We start from the raw sequence: 16,744 nt of genomic DNA on the forward strand, positions 1-16,744 counted from the left end.
AATATGAATGAGAAATAAGCATGTGAGTCCCAAGGACTATGACCAAGAGGTGCTCATCTGTGCCCTCATTGATCCTAGGTAAGCCAAACCCAATGGTGTGTTTGACATCCTTGTTAGGAGATCTCTCTGGAGGCAACACTCCAACAACCTTTTACGCAACCTCATTCACTGTTGCACACAGACATGTACTCCCACACTCCTCTACATAATAATGAACTCCATGACACAACTCTGCACACCACTAGACACCAAAGTCCACTACTGTACCACCCTATATCATTTGATATCCCACATGTGCCAATGCATCCACCACTCTGCCAATGTACCCACCATGATGTGAGTAACATCTCCCCACTTGTCCTGGTAGACCTGAGTGGCCTAACTCCTCACATGCTAATTGAAATAACACTACTGTGTCGATCCTCAGTAGCTCCTGTGCCCAACACATGAATGGGAGAGCATCGTCTCCATACAATGCCCTGTCTGGTGGCTTGTCGATGCCCCCTCCTCCTACAAGCTCCTACTATAGTATGTTAATCATCTTGTGATCCCACGCACAACCAAGATGCCAAGACATCTCACAAGGTCAGTCTACTGCCTTGCCGATCCAGTTGGTCACTAGCGTTGCTCAGAACTCTGATGGAAGTCTAAGAGCATGTGCGTGTTCAGTCATTGGATCCACCACATAGCTACTACCATTCCTGACTGACTCCATGATGTGATGGGGAATCCCACCTAGATCCCAACAACAGTCTGGCCTTCGAGCTCCTCTGGTTACTCATTGCCCCTACTAAACTATGCCCTTGGCCATGAATATATCTAGAAACCTAGCCCGCTCCACCAGGTACCAACTCAATACCTCTCGCCATCCAATCCCAAAGGAGGGATCGAATGCACAATCTCTTGTGTACGGAACAAGCCCTCCATGTTGATGTTGTGCCATACTTAGCTCATGTCGCTCAATCTTGCTGACTTGGTCATCCCCTATGGTCTGTCTAGATAACTCCACCTCTCTCTGTACAATGCATAGAGGTGGGCTAATAATGTTGAAAGCCCCGTCAACGTGCCTTTGAAGTGAACTGTGTTGAAGTCCCAACATGTGCTCTCTTTGCTGCCCCTCATCAATGGCTAGCTCAAAAGATGGTTGTACATCCTCCTCCATCATGGGCTCAACATGAGCCTCCAACTGCTCCTCCATAGACAACCCATCATGCAAAACTTCCTCACCATGTAGTCATAGGTGGTTGCCATCTCGAAACTCTATCATGGCTTTGGATGCCTCTATGCCTACTGGCACCTCGTCAAGGCCCTATGGGTGCATGCTCTACCTTCTCCGCAGATGTCTCGGCCTAAGCCATAAATAGACTCTCCAATAGTTGTGACTCCTGAGTCACACCAGGCCGATCTAAGTCCTCCTCACCAACACTAGGGTTATCTGCCTCATGCTCAACCTCCTCCTCAGGTTCGCCCTCATGAAGCACCTCCATGTAATGGGCCTTGCCCTTTGTGTTATGTACATGTGCCTTGGGGTTCATAGCTCCTGACATGTGAAACCAAAGTTCCCCCTCCGGAGGTCCCTCCTGGACTCATCATCTAATGGTCCTCGCCTTGTCCACTCCCTCTTAGAGGGTCTGGTGTCCTTCCAGTTGAATCTCTCTATGAGCCTCCATGTGAACTCTGTGTAGGAAGTGATGCCTGCATGACCCAAAGTGATCAACTCTGTGTCGATCCTCAGTAGCTCCTGTGCCCAACACATGAATGGGAGAGCATCGTCTCCATACAATGCCCTGTCTGGTGGCCTGTCGATGCCCCCTCCTCCTACAAGCTCCTACTATAGTATGTTAATCATCTTGTGATCCCACGCACAACCAAGATGCCAAGACATCTCACAAGGTCAGTCTACTGCCTTGTCGATCCAGTCGGTCACTAGCGTTGCTCAGAACTCTGATGGAAGTCTAAGAGCATGTGCGTGTTCAGTCATTGGATCCACCACATAGCTACTACCATTCCTCACTGACTCCATGATGTGATGGGGAATCCCACCTGGATCCCAACAACAGTCTGGCCTCCAAGCTCCTCTGGTTACTCGTTGCCCCTACTAAACTATGCCCTTGGCCATGAATATATCTAGAAACCTAGCCCGCTCCACCAGGTACCAACTCAATACCTCTCGCCAGCCAATCCCAAAGGAGGGATCGAATGCACAATCTCTTGTGTACGGAACAAGCCCTCCATGTTGATGTTGTGCCATACCTAGCTCATGTCGCTCAATCTTGCTGACTTGGTCATCCTCTATGGTCTGTCTAGATAACTCCACCTCTCTCTGTACAGTGCATAGAGGTGGGATAATAATGTTGAAAGCCCCGTCAACGTGCCTTTGAAGTGAACTGTGTTGAAGTCCCAACATGTGCTCTCTTTGCTGCCCCTCATCAATGGCTAGCTGAAAAGATGGTTGAACATCCTCCTCCATCATGGGCTCAACATGAGCTTCCGACTGCTCCTCCATAGACAACCCATCATGCAAAACTTCCTCACCATGTAGTCATAGGTGGTTGCCATCTCGAAACTCTATCATGGCTTTGGATGCCTCTATGCCTACTGGCACCTCGTCAAGGCCCTATGGGTGCATGCTCTACCTTCTCCGCAGATGTCTCGGCCTAAGCCATCAATAGACTCTCCAATAGTGGTGACTCCTGAGTCACACCAGGCCGATCTAAGTCCTCCTCACCAACACTAGGGTTATCTGCCTCATGCTCAACCTCCTCCTCAGGTTCGCCCTCATGAAGCACCTCCATGTAATGGGCCTTGCCCTTTGTGTTATGTACATGTGCCTTGAGGTTCATAGCTCCTGACATGTGAAACCAAAGTTCCCCCTCCGGTGGTCCCTCCTGGACTCATCATCTAATGGTCCTCGTCTTGTCCACTCCCTCTTAGAGGGTCTGGTGTCCTTCCAGTTGAATCTCTCTATGAGCCTCCACGTGAACTCTGTGTAGGAGTGATGCCTGCATGACCCAAAGTGATCAACTCTCGGTACCACCACTCCATGGTGTCTTCATTCAAATGAAAAGTGGCATACCTAATGGCATCCACCTCTCTCATGGGGTTTAGCGAGATGTATGTGCCCAGTTTCTGCACCCATTCTCTGACAAAACTCCTAGCTGAACCATCAAAATTGGTGAGGATTATTTTTCCCACTGTCTTTTGTATGCCCAGATTCAGCTGACATCCCCTATGTGGTGTAAATGGTTTCACTCCCATGGTATGTGCACCTCTAGGGTCTTTGTCATGAAAATGAGGATGGTTCTGGTTTACCCTCTAACTGGTACTTGACCGAGCTAACATTTCTATCATCTTCTCATTGTTCTTGAGGATCTCGTCCATGATTTCCTATGTACTCCTTCCTTGTGTCACAGAATGTCCATAGCCCCATCAATCACTTTGCATGCATACCTAACACCTCCATGATTTTGCTAGCTTCCCAACAGCTGGCTAAGATCATGCTCTGATACCACTGTAATATTTTTAATGGAGATTACCTAGAATGGCAACTGAGTTTTCTGAGAATGGCAACTGAGTTTTCTGTCTTTTAACAAGTTTGTTCAGTGAGTACTTGTGTCAAACACATTGTTGGCATACTGCTGTAGGTGTAAATTTCATACAAATTTGCACCCAAACTCCAACCAATGATGGGACAACCATATAACACTCATATATAGCAAGATTTATTAAAGGACATTGCATTATTGCCACGCTGGAACTTATTTTCATTCATCATATCAACACAGAGGGGAATTACTTTGCAAACAAAAACAGAAGAACCTGGTGTTTGCGAAGGCACTAGAATTTCAGCTTGATGTTCAAACCCTTTGAACATATCAGCAATAGCAACCACAAGAAATCAGACCTTTTCTCAAACTTTAACTCTGCTACAGGAGTACATTTCTAAGAGAAATGGTGCTACCAATTACACAAAAATCAGGCCCATGAATGACGAAAGGTACATGTATATATATTCTTCGAAATTACAAGAGTATTCTGCCCAGAAAATTGATACGATCAGCAAGGGTAGTGTTTTTGACTCCTGTCCCGTTCACACCAGCAAAGGAATGCATCCTAGAATGAAGAATGCACAGAACGGACCCCTCTATGCTCTCTAAAAAAGCATAGAACAGCCCTGGATATAATGGTAACTCTACTTTACTGCCTTTGCACTATCATCACTTCAGCTCCTTAATCAAATGCGGCCTTGGCAGCTCAAAATTCATAGCATAATCAAGTCTGAAACAAACTCCTTATCCACAAAATTAAACTCATCCTTAGATCTGGAAATGACGAACAAACTGCATTCGGTTTGAATCTCCGTGAAGCTCCTTAACTCCTAGGCATCATAAATTAAAAAACTCGTTTGAGTTTCTTTTCTATGACAAAGAGATAGATAGGAATAGAATGCTTTGCAATTGAGTCCATCCTCCTTTTATAATTCTTCCTTGAGCCCCCTTCTCACTTCTAGATTCTCATTTTTCCCTATTATTTTATTGGTCGGGGGCATTTTCCACTAGGAGACATTTTGCTGTCATTTTAAATAAAAGAATAATTTGTCACCATTCTCCAATAAAATATTATTTTTCTGCCATTCTCTAATAAAATAATAATTTTACCCCACTCTCCAATAAAATATTATTTTGTTGTCATTCTCCATTAAAATAATGTTGATTTGGGGTAGCATTGGATGTGTTCTAGCTATGAAAAATGGTGGAGAGCCTAAAGCACATGAGATCTCCAAGGCCCATAAATGGTTTGGACAGATTTTACCTGATTAAGAAGATATTAAAATAATTAATATTTTTAATGGAGTTCCTAAGTGTCAACATAGGAAAAATAAAATATTAATGGGTATTAATATAAAACTGGGTTAGAAGATTCCAAATGACATGGATCAAACCAAATCTAATCTTAGCCGTTGATTAGAGATGTAATCTCGGCCGTTGGAGGACCAATGGGAAAAGTATAAGAAGAGGCTTGAGGGTCAGTGGGAGAATACACCAGAATGATCAATCATTCGATTTTCTAAAGCAGGGTTTGCTAAGAAAAGTCAAATCAGTGATCAGTTTGCAGCGAGGGGCGGTGAGTACTGGACAGAGAGGTAGAGATAGTGCCGAGAGACCAACATAGAAGCAAAGAGAGGCAGACGATGAGCCAGAGGGAGCCACGCAGAGCTAGCAGGGACTACACAGAGGCTAGAAGGGCCTGCGTTATCCACGCAAAGGGCAACAGGAGTGACACAGAGGGCGGTAGACACTGCACAGTGCCTCAGGGGTTGACACAAAGGGTTATGGGCTGATGCTGAGCTTCAGAGGTTGCTGGAGAGAGTTTTGTGAGGCAAATTTTCTGAATATCTGCTTCCGAATAGAGAGGTATTACTACTGGATTATTTTCTCTATCGGGTGAGCCAGTTTGGCACCCAATTGTACTCAAGGATAGACTGCATAATAAATAACCCTCAGAATTGCTGCACCGATTTTCCCAAGTTGGGTTTTCAGGGACAAGTTGTCCAAAAATAACGGTGCCACTTGTGTGTTTTCTATTTCTTTCAGCTGTTGATCTGTAGATGGTTGAGACTGTATTGTGTTTATTTCGATGTTTATATGTTTAAATAACTTGTTTGTAATTAACAAGTAGGATAAATAAACCAGAAGAATACAGATAAAATTTCTAACGGGTAATACTTAGAAATTTCAACATGGTATCATAGCGTGGTTGCATATCAGAGGAGAGCTGAAGCAGAGCATTTGCAACAAAGACAGTTGTCCCGAGTGACAGAAGTTGTTCCTTGAAGAAAGCGACAGAAGAAAGGTTGACGCAGAGGGACTGCGTCATGAAGTCCGGGCTAGAGAGAGGCCAACGTAGAGGTTGAAGAGGGCAGAAAAAAAGGTTCACGCAAAGACCAGGAGGGTTGACGCAGTTGGCTAGGGGAGCATTTCAGCCAGTGCCGAGATTGCGCAGAGCCCAGAGGCTCAATCCTTCAATTGTTGGGGCACAGGAAGTTGTGGACAGATTGCGGGGAGTGAAGCTAGTGGGGTGTTGTGGGTAGAACAGTACCTAATGGGGCAAAACCAAGGTAGAGGGAGTCGCTACCGAGGCGGATTTCTAGCCGAGGAATTTAGTTCAGTGTTGCAGGTGCATAGGAAATCAGAGAGGTGCGACTCGACAGTTGGCAGGCGGATTTCTAGGAGGGAAATCGAGATTCAGAGGGAGTCTAGCAGAAAACTTCTAGACAAGAAGTAGTGACTCAGAGGGAGTCGAAGAGAGCAATTCCAGAAGGAAGTAGAGACTCGGAGGAGTCGACCAGAGGAGCAGAGAGATGGCCATGAATGGACTGAGGGATCAGGACAGGCTGGACAGGGCGTCCAACTTTGTGGTCTGGAAGGCCAGGATCATGTTCATTCTAGATAGACATCGCATCAAGGCCTTCGCCTTGAGAAGAGTGGCTATCCTAGTTGACTCAACTGATAATGAGAAGTACGAGGAGGCAATGGCCAAGGCAAAATGCACCATCCTTCATGGGGTCAAGGATCATGTGGTCCAACATATTGCTGAGAAGGAGACGACAAAGGAAATGTGGGACGCCTAGAAGAAGTTCTACCGACATACTTTCGTGCAGAGGAAGATGTTACTTGAGAATCAACTGCAGTCATAAGAGATGCAGAATGGGGAGTAGATAGATCACTTCCTTGGGAGATTGAAGGAGATCCGGGACCAACTGACTTCCATAGGGGCCACATTGGATCAAAGGTGGATGGTGAGGACCGCTCTAAATGCAATCTCTGAGGATTGGGAGACATTTGTCTAGAGCATTCTAGGCAGGGCAAATCTTCCAGATTGGGAAGAATTATGGGCGCACTTCACCAAGAAGAGATCAGATGTCTGAGCAAGACATGAAGTAGAAACAAACGAGTCTAGATCAAGAAGGAAGAGGAAGAGGATGCGACTCTGGCATCTGCGGGGAAGCAAGAGAAGAAGAAGAGAAAGGACCTCTCCAAGATTAAGTGCTTCAACTGTGGGGAACTGGGTCATTATGCGAACCAGTGTCTGAGGAAGAAGAATAAGGGAGAGGCATATGACTCCAATGCAGCGCCAGCGAAGGCAGAAAAGGTGGTAGAAGAGGTTGACGATTATGCCATGAGTGCTCATGTACCTCTAGAAGAGGTGGGGAGACATCGAGTTGTAGTCAGGAGGACTACAGACGATGAGGGGCAGGATCCTTGAGGTACCAAACCTCTTGGATTATACCTTGTTACAGGAGCCCCACAGAGAAGAGTAGGAGGATTGGCGGATGTGGGTAGAAATGGATTCGGATGAAGCGGTAGAGTGTGCTATAGTGCAAAAGTCCCGGGCAGTGTAGAGCTATCTGGCTGCAGCAGTGCGAGAGGCACAGAGGAGGTTGCAATAGTGCAGGGTGGCACAAAGAGGTTTGCAACAGTGCGAGAGGCAGGGAGTTGTTGCAGCAGCATAGAGGTAGTAGAGAGAGCACTTGATAGCGATAGAGGGAGCTTCAACATCGGGAGTGTTTCTAGTCTAATAGGGATGTCAGTAGTTGGGTTGATCAATTACTTACTTCTTAGTAATTGAGTTGCAGTGCAGTAGCAGTAGCACGATGCAGCATGATGAGAGGGGGTTTGCAGTGCAGATGCAGTGTTGGGAGAAAGGACCAACAACAACACGGATGTAGAGCGAGCTGCCGTACGGATGCAGCAGTGGCAGTGGCAGGGCCATGGGTAGCAGTACAAGATGCAACAGTGCAGAAGATGTTGGGCGGGGAGGCCTAGCATCAGCACAGGTACTGGTGTCGTCTAATTAGAGTGATGCTCAGTGTGGAGTATTACTAGAGCACGGTCCTCACTAAGAGAGAGTGTTCATTTGGGGTAGCACCGGATGTGCTCTAGCCATGAAAATTGGTGGAGAGGCTAAAGCACATGAGATATCCAAGACCCAGAAATGGTTTGGGTAGATTCTACCCTTCTAAGGAGATATTAAAATAATTAATATTTTTATTGGAGTTCTTAAGTATAAACTTAGGAAAAATAAAATATTAATGGGTATTAATATAAAACTGGGTTAGAATGTTCCAAATGACACGGATCAAGCCAAATCTAATCTTAGTCGTTGATTAGAGATGTAATCTTGGTTGTTGAAGGACCAACAGGAAAAGTATGAGAAGAGGCTTGAGGTTTAGTTGGAAAATACACCAAAGTGATCAGTAATTCGATTTTCTAGAGCGGGTTTTGCTAAGAAAAGTTGAATTAGTGATCAGTTTGCAGTGAGGGGCAGTGAGTACTGGATAGAGAGGCAGAGATAGTGTCGAGAGACCAGCGTAGAAGCAGAGAGAGGAAGACGCTGAGCCAGAGGGAGCCATGCAGAGCTAGTAGGGACTGCGCAGAGGCCAGAAGGGCCTGTGTCATCCACGCAGAGGGTAGCAGGAGTGACATAGAGGGTTGTAGAGGCTGCGCAGTGCCTCAGAGGGCTGACACAGAGGGTTCTAGGTTGACACTAAGGCCAGGTGGGCTGACTCTGAGCTTCAGAGGTTGTTGGAGAGGGTTTCGTGGAGCAAATTTTCTGAATATCTGCTTCCGAATAGAGAGGTATTACTGCCGGATTATTTTCTTTGTCAGGTGAGCCAGTTTGGCACCCAGTGGTACTCAAGGATAGATTGCATAATAAATAACCCTCAGAATTGTTGCACCAGTTTTCCCAAGTTGGGTTTTTCTAGGGACGAGTTGTCCAAAAATAACAGTGTTACTTGTGCGTTTGCTATTTCTTTCAGCTGTTGATCTATAGATGGTTGAGACTGTATTGTGTTTATTTCGATGTTTATATGTTTAAATAACTTGTTTGTAATTAACAAGTAGGAGAAATAAACCAGAAGAATACAGATAAAATTTCTAATGGGTAATACTTAGAAATTTCAACAAATAATGATTTTTGCCTTTCTCCCATAAAATAATATTTTCCCCTTTTTATTAATATTGCCAAAAAATTGTTAAAATTCCTTAGTTATTTTTGCACTCACAAAATTGGGAACATTACAATCAACCTCCTAGGCAACGTTTATTGGCCCGACCCAGATATGTGGATAAGGTGAGAGGGTGTGCTAGCACCCTATGCACCTAATGGTCATGTGGATCTGGAGAGGGGTATGATGAATAGGGCCTGTAATGTGTAGAGTGATGTGATAAATACGGAATGGGAAAACAGAACCACAATATCAAAATTGAGGTTTCCCAAGTAGTGCCCTGTAATGTCTTGATTTATAATTTTACTAAATTTCCTGGGAAATTGCTAAAAAAATGCTTACCATAAATTTCTCCAAGCAATCATAGAACAGGGACCATGAAATTGCGGAAAAAATAAAATAACATTTCCAAATAAACCTAGAAATGCCACAATTGTAAATAACACAAGAAATGGAGAATTGCGCAACTTTATTTATTTACTGGAGAAATTACATGCAAATCTCTCGTTAGAAATAACTGTAGTGATGGCCACAAAAGATCTGCTGCAATAATGAATCGAGCCTCCAAAATGGAACTGGAAATCAATAAGTTGCACCTGTGATTTTTGGATGAACAATAAGAAATTCACACATGCATGTACAATCAATAACCACAAAATGAGCAGTAAACTTGAGTCGTTTTATTAATATCAATTCTAGAACTAAGTGCAAATAGAGTGGAATGATGGAATCTGGGCTTGCTTCTACAAACATGAAAACCCGGAAATGGCTCAAATTGGTAACTTGCACTGCCTAGAAATTTCGTTGCTACTGTTGGAGGTGAACTGTGATGTATGCCCTCCAATTTGGTCTAAAAATTATGCAAAATTAACTAGAGGCTTCACTCAGCCATATCTACCAAACCAAAAAAAATATTGGGCTAATTCCAACTATTCTGGAAAGCCCCAAAAAGTGTGAATTACCTAGAAAATACTGTTATTGTTGCTGCTAGAGAAGAATTGGGATTTCTACCCTCGAAACTGCTCCACAAATTCTAAAATTTTACCCACGAACTCCTCTCACAAAACCCATAAAAACCTAAAAAAATATTGTGCGGATTCTGGTTGATCCGGAAAGCTCCAAATAGTGGGAAAATCCCAGACTACCTAGTTCTACATCCAACAGGAAAGTACCTCAGCATTGATCCAAATCCACTTCCGGAAATAGCTGAAAATCACCTGTAAAAATATCCTCTAGAAATAGATCCAATTTCTAGCCAACTCGAGCTAAATTTCCAACCCCAAACCCCTGCGCAGATTCTGCCTAATAAACCCAACGTAGGCTCAGAAAAGAAGAATTCAACCTAGTAATATACTTTTGTCTTAGCCCTTGTAAATTGGTGCTAATCTCCCCATCATTCTAAGAGAAAAATTCCTACAAATACCCAAAACCTGCAAACAAAGAGTTGCTCCAAATGATCATTGTAGTTCTCCTTTTGTGCCCAGGTAGTGTGAATGGCTAAGGGAAATCTTTGCAATTGTCTCCAATGGAAGTCCTGAAGTAGACTCCCCAAGGCCTCACTAGGGAGACACTCAAAGTTCTCCAAAATAAGGGTGGAATTTCCAGTTAGAATTCATGTGCTAAACAACATTTTTTTTCTTGTGCTAAACAACCCCAGCAGAAGATGAAAGGTGAAATGTAATAAACAAACAACGATCAACAAATGAGTCCATCCTCCTTCTAAAATTTCTCCCCATGCTTCTAGATTCTCTTTTTAATTATTATTTTATTGGCGGGGGCCATTTTCGACTAGGTGACTTTTTCCTCCATTTTAATAAAATAATAATTTGCCACCAATCTCCATTAAAATAATATTTTTCCTCCCTTCAATAAAATGTTATTTTTCCACCATTCCATTAAAATAATAATTTTTGCTTTTTCTCATAAAAAAATATTTTCTCATATTTTAATATTATAAAAAATTAGCAAAACTCCTTAGTGATTTTAGCATGCACAAAATCGGGAACATGACAGTCCTACCCACCAAAAATTGCTTGTCCTCAAGCAAATCACTACATGTTTCTTATGTGAAAATTCTTAAACCAGAATCCCTACTGCAGCAACTGATGATATTTCTCCTACTTGTTAGGTTTACATGAACAAGTTATTTGCAGTTTCCTACGACAAATATTGAAATACATATACTACAACCTTTACTTAATTAATTTATATGCGGAAACAAGAGATTGAGCAAGAAAGAAAATACAACACAATAACACCGTTATTTTTTGACAAATGTCCCTGGACAAACCCAATGTGGGAAAACCGGTGCAGCAGATCTGAGGGTTTATTATTATTAAGTAGTAGTGAATTCTGAATACATCTTTGAATACCTCAAGGGTTATTTAGTTATATAGAGAGAAATACTAGCAAAAATATTTGTGAGATTACCTCACACAATGTCTGAGAAAAATCATGGTTGATCCAGTCACTGGATGAGGTGCCTCTGGCAGGCCCTACGCTGCCTCTGCGCAGTCCTCACGTAGACCCTACGTCAGTCCCTCTAGGCACTGTGTCACCCAACCAGCTGATTGATTTGCTACCCGGAGTCACTGCTCTCAGCCTCTTGGTCTTGCACCCCTCCTCCTGGCTTCTAAAATTGACTTTGCTGCAAAATTTCGGACTCTCCCTCACCCTTTGCGTTGACTCTACGTGGCCCTGCGTCAGCCTCTACGTGAGAGTGGATGGATAACTCTCTGCCTCTCTCTGCTGATGATTCTCTAGCTAAGAAAATCTTTCTCTTCGGATGGTATCTCTTCCCCTCAACTGCAAGAAATCTTCTTGATCAGAATTTGCTCCTGAGAACTTCTCACTTCAAAAATTCGATCTCTTGATCTCTTGGTGTGTTTTCCAAATGACCATCAAGCTTCCTTAAATAATCTTTTCATTGACATTCAACAACCTAGATTCAAAGTTAATTAATGGCTAAGATCATTTTAGCTTGATCCTCGTCTTCTTCTAGAAGTTACACCCACAATTAGATTAATACCCATTAATATTTTTAATTTCATAAGTTTAGACTTAAAGACCCATTAAAAAATATTAATTATTTTAATAAAATTGTTTCTGGGTAGAATTTCCCAAAACGCTTTCTACGTTCTTTGGAATACATGTGCCAAAGCCTCCCTGCAAAATTTGAGGCCTAGAGCACATCCGATGCTACCCCAAATCAACAGCTTATCCACAGGTTGGTTGAGCGAATCCCAGAGTCCCAAATGTGCAAGTAAACCACTCTTCCCTGTCACACCACCGTCACATGAATAAATCTTGTGTCACCAGGGTCCCAAACCAACTTGACCTCCTCTTGCAGAACATCTGCTATATTGGTAAAGTCTTCCATGTCATCAGTGAATCACTAAAACCTAATGGAAGATCTGAATGATGTTTCCCTATAGAAACCATCTCATTCCAAAGGGTAGTTGAACTGTTGAATCCTGTGATGCCCGGATCCCATGCTAGTCTCAGAAGGGTGCCACCATGTTGTTGTTGTGCCACTCTGATCATTATAGTCTTCCCATCATAAGCAAGTTGTATTCTCCTCTCCTGCAACCTGACGGAAAAACATCTAGGGAGTTCCAACAGATTTGGCCCAACATCTCCACGATGTCAAGGCCTACCCATCCACCACTAACCTTGATCCAGAGCAGTGGGAAAGAATATTGGCCTTGCCATGCGATGCAGTCCTCAACTCTCCCCCATATGTCAAACCAAGAGTGAGTTGGGTCACTCTTTTCCCTAATCTTGCTTGTCAAGAAATAAAGTGACCAATCAACCAATCGAGGTCCGAATCCCTGGATCCCATAGCCATATCGGCTGCAACATAGTATTGACAACTATTGGCACCAACCCGTACCCCGTCTCGGGTCCCTGCATGCAATTAGTATATGAAATCCATACATCACGAATCAATTTGGTGCGTGCAAGACTGCCCTGCGCCTGCCATAACACACTACGAGATTTGCTATCTTGTCTCCTGCAGGTGCTGCCCAATACTACCTGGAGTCTAAATATCCGCCTACAACAAGGGTCCACCAACTGTTGTATATGATCTTGGAATATCTCAGAAAGCCTCGCCCAAATGGTGTCATGCATCTCTCTAAGTGTGGGCTCGAGGGTGGAGCATCTGCTACCTTTGTAGGAGATCAGACCATCCCTAACCCTACACCTGCTAACTCGTGCTCTGACCATATTCCATAGTGGGAAAGCCTCTCTCCTTATGCATTGTGTCTCATCCAATTGTTTTAGATGAACCTCTCGGGTCCTATTGCTCGTGATTAGAGCATCAAGTGACAATACCCAAGTTCCTTGTATTAGTGCACATTGCTGGAGAGCAATAAATGTGTGCGATCCAATGGGTATATCCAAGAACTTGTATGGAATCTCATGGTCAGCCCTGTGACCAACCTGCTCTCCAAACCTTCGAGTGCCAAACCCAAGGGTATGCCGATGGTCCCTCTCAGGAGATTCCTCTAGAGGAAACGCTCCAACAATCTATTGGGCATCATCATGCTCCAACAATTTCACTGCTGCATAATAGTAAAACCCTCATTTGCTGCACCAGTTTTCCCAAGTTGGGTTTTTCCGAGGACATTTGTCCAAAAACAACGGTGTCATATTTATTGTGTGTGTGCTAGTATTTTCTTAGTTTCAAGCGCTATTATTTCCACAATATTTTATTTGTGAAGGTTGTAGTGTGATTTATTCAGTATTTCTTGTAGCAAATAAATTGTTAAAATTAATTAACAATTACAAGAATAATTTCCAATTGCTGCAATAGGATTTCAATTTATGAATTTTAACATGGTATAAGACCGTGAGTGATTAGTTGGGAAGTTCAGAAGCAAAGAATGGAATTTCATTGTTTAGTAGGAGCAGTAGGCCAAAATTCCTAGAGGCAGTTTAGTCCATTGCTAGGCAGGCTGAGTTGCTTGGGAAAGTTTGATTTTTCAGTGCAGAGTGTCAGAAAAATTCGACTTTCTAGTTTGAATGATTCTAGCAGGTAGAGGGAGCAACAACAACTCATATTTTCGCTGAGCAGATTCCTTGGTTGGACGTAGAGGGTTTTGCAGCAGCAGAATCAACGTTGGGTGGAAGAGAAAAGCACACACAACAGAGGGAAATTTTCTCTCAGGGAACTTTGAGTCTCAAAAGTTCAATTTTTCCAGGCAGATTGGCAATAGCAGCTAGTAGATCTATGCATTCTAAGAGAGAGTGCAAGTAGAAGAGTCGCAGCCAAGCAGAGGGAAAGAGGGTTTTTTCGACTTGATCAAAGATGGCAACAATGAGGCTTAGAGATCAGGATAGGTTGGACGAAGCTTCTAGCTATGTCATTTGGAAGGCTAGGATGTCCTTCCTTCTAGATGAATATGGCCTGAAAGCCTACATGGATAATGTGGTGGTAGTTCTCCAAGATGCAGATCAGCTCAAGGAGTACAAGAAGGAAATAGCGAAGGCGAAGCGGTTGATCCTAGATGGAGTCTGGGATCATATAGTCTTACATGTAGTGGCCAAGGGAATGATCAAAGAGATGTGGGATGCTCTCTCCACGCTATACCAGGGTACTTCCGAGAAGCGAAAGATGTCCCTGGAAGAAAAGGTGAGATGCATCAAGATGCAGAAGGGGGAAAGCATAAATCCCATTTTGGATGCTTCTCAGTTGCAATTGCAGCAGCAACAAATGAGAGGGAGTTGAAGTGCAGATACAGTGTTTGCAGTAGTATGGAAGTGTCAACAGTAGCACAAATGCAACATTAGAGTTGTGTAGTAGTTGGTGGGAAGTAGCATCCAGACATCAACAATGTGACAGGAGGTGATACAGAGACAGGTTGTTGTGGCAGGATGTGCAACACTAGAGAGAACACAATCCTAGCTAAGAGGGAGTGTTAGTTTATGTAAAATTGGATTTGTTGTAGCCACAAAATTTGGTGGAGGGGCTAGAATACATGAGATCTCTAAAACCCATAAATCGTTTCTGGAAATTCCCCCTAGAAATGACTTAATTAGATTCTTAACCAATTTTTTAATGTTTCCTAAGTCCAAACTTAGGAAAACTAGTTAATTAATCATAATTCATTAAGTCAAGGCGAGAATTCTCTAGAAACTCACACCTATCATTCTAGAAATGATCTGAGCCATGGATTAAGATTTAGTCTTGGCCGTTGAATTCCTAATAGAAAGATATAAGAAGGGATCGATGTTGTGATGGAGAATACAACAGAGTCACTTGGAGAATTCGATTTTCTAGAATAGCAACAGTCAGTTAGAGAGTTCGGGCTTCAGTGAGGAAGTAGAGACAGTAAGGGGAAGAGACAGTGATTCAGAGCAAGTTTTCCAGATCCAAAGAGGCAGTAGCAAGGAGGCTGAGTTATTCCCAGTAAGGCAGTGCAGAGGATTGCGCAGTCGCTTCAAAAAGCAATTTGTTTAGGCTGGAGGAAAAAATGATTCAACTTCTAGAGGCCGGGAAATTCTTCTTGAGGGTCGGAGAATCAGTTTCCTCAGCAGAGGCAGGCATAATGATTTCATCAGAGGCAGTTCCGGGCTTAGACGTCCAAGGATTTGCGCAAGCACTGCACAAAGGCTGATGCAGAGGGTCCAGGAGAACAAATTTTTTGAAGGGAAGTTGTGCTGGGGTTGCTTGTGGAAGAAGGGAAATTCTCTTAAATAATTTTGGCCAGATTTTCTTATTGTTTGGATTTCCAGTTGTGCATCCATAGATTGTACTCAGATTTCACTATTGCATAATAATAAAACCATCTTCGCTACACCGATTTTCCAAAGTTGGTTTTTTCTGGAGACATTTGTCCAAAAATAACGATGTCATTTTTATTGTGTGTGTGCTACTATTTTCTCAGTTTCCAGCGCTATTATATCCGCAATATTTTATTGTGAAGGTTGCAGTGTGATTTATTTAGTATTTGTCGTAGCAAATAAATTGTTAAAATTAATTAACAATTAGAATAATAATTTCCAGTTGTTGCAATAGGATTTCAGTTTTGGAATTTTCACAAACTCATGTCATCTCATCTCACTGTTCTAGTCAACACATGAGATCTAACTATTTAACTTTGCCTCTCTCTCCAATTTGCAGAGGTGACCCATCAATGCTGCAAACCCCATCTATGTATGCCTGAAGAGGGTTGTTCCAATGCTCCAACGTGTACTCCTCTAGTTGTACCATTAGGGAATCCAGCCATTCCCCAACATGAGTCAGCTTAGTTGTTGACTCAGCACAAACTGCTCTCATGCTCTCCATCTCCTCGTTCTGCTGCAGAATGATCTCTCGAACTATCGTGGCCCGCTTTTTCAATGCTTGAAGGTCGGCCTAGAGCTAAGGAAACTGTTGTGGGTGTCTACCATCTGGAAACTCGATCACAACTCTAGATACCTTTGTCTCCTTACACCTCATCAATCTGTTGTGGGCGACTATCATCTAAATCTTAGACACGACCTTGGATCCCTCATCAATGGATGGCCTAATAGGTGCATGCTCTACTCTCTCTGCCAATGCCTCAACCTACGCCATTACAGGGCTAATCGATGGTGGTGACTCTAGAGTTATGTTAGTCCGATCTATGTCCTCCTCACAATCATATGTGCCCTTCACCTCCTGCTCAACCTCCTCCTCATGCTTATTGTCAGTATATCAGCACCCTAGGCCCCATTATCCAAAGTAAGATCTCCTCTTGGTCCCATCAT

The sequence above is a fragment of the Pinus tabuliformis genome, chromosome 7 (assembly GCF_031772625.1).
Source record: "Pinus tabuliformis cultivar Carrire ecotype Pingquan chromosome 7, CPIR1, whole genome shotgun sequence".
NCBI lineage: Eukaryota > Viridiplantae > Streptophyta > Pinopsida > Pinales > Pinaceae > Pinus > Pinus tabuliformis.